We start from the raw sequence: 690 nt of genomic DNA, 5'->3' as shown, positions 1-690 counted from the left end.
TACTGAATGCAGGTACCTAATCCTAAAACAACCAAAGTCTCGCCACCATGGCTGGCCAGGTCTGGGTTCCTCCCCGCCTACTCCTAGACCCCGCCAGAAAAGACCCTCCCAAGTAAAGCTTTTTGATATCCCCCACCCCCTGCAGCCCCCAGCCCAGAAGTTGGTAAAAGAAAGGATAGGTGGTGTGCATAGCGCAACAAACAGCTGGCGTTGGGTCTGAGTCAAGGTCCTAGGGCGGGTGGGGAGCAGAACCCTGCTCCTGGGAATCCTCCCCCTGCCAAAACTTGGGAGTTTTACTAACCTGGGTATGGTAGCGGGGAAGCCACCCTCACCCCCCAACTTGGTATGATTTTTGGAGAAGCGAACCCAGCGAGGGGATGGGGGTGGTGAAGCCAGGCTTGGAGCTGAAGCTGAGGTCTAAAGTTTGGGGGCAGGTGCCTGCCTCCAGTTCTGCCTCTGTCACTCTGGCCCCCTGTTCTCTGGGCCTCAGTTTCCCCATTGGTAAAAGGAGGAAGTTTGAGTAGGTGATCTTTGAAGTCTTTTTCACCTCTAGCATTTTCCAGTTTTTCAATTCTGTCTCTTTGACCACCAGTTCCTACAAGTTAGAAAACTCCAGTCCACCCAGATAGGTCTCAGTAAAGATGTAAACTCCCAACACAAGAGTGACAGCTAACCTTCCTGCATGTTGAC

This window comes from Gorilla gorilla, chromosome 12, assembly GCF_029281585.2.
Source record: "Gorilla gorilla gorilla isolate KB3781 chromosome 12, NHGRI_mGorGor1-v2.1_pri, whole genome shotgun sequence".
Taxonomy (NCBI): Eukaryota; Metazoa; Chordata; class Mammalia; order Primates; family Hominidae; genus Gorilla; species Gorilla gorilla.
The sequence above is the reverse complement of the archived record's forward strand: the minus strand, read 5'-3'. Positions refer to the sequence as shown.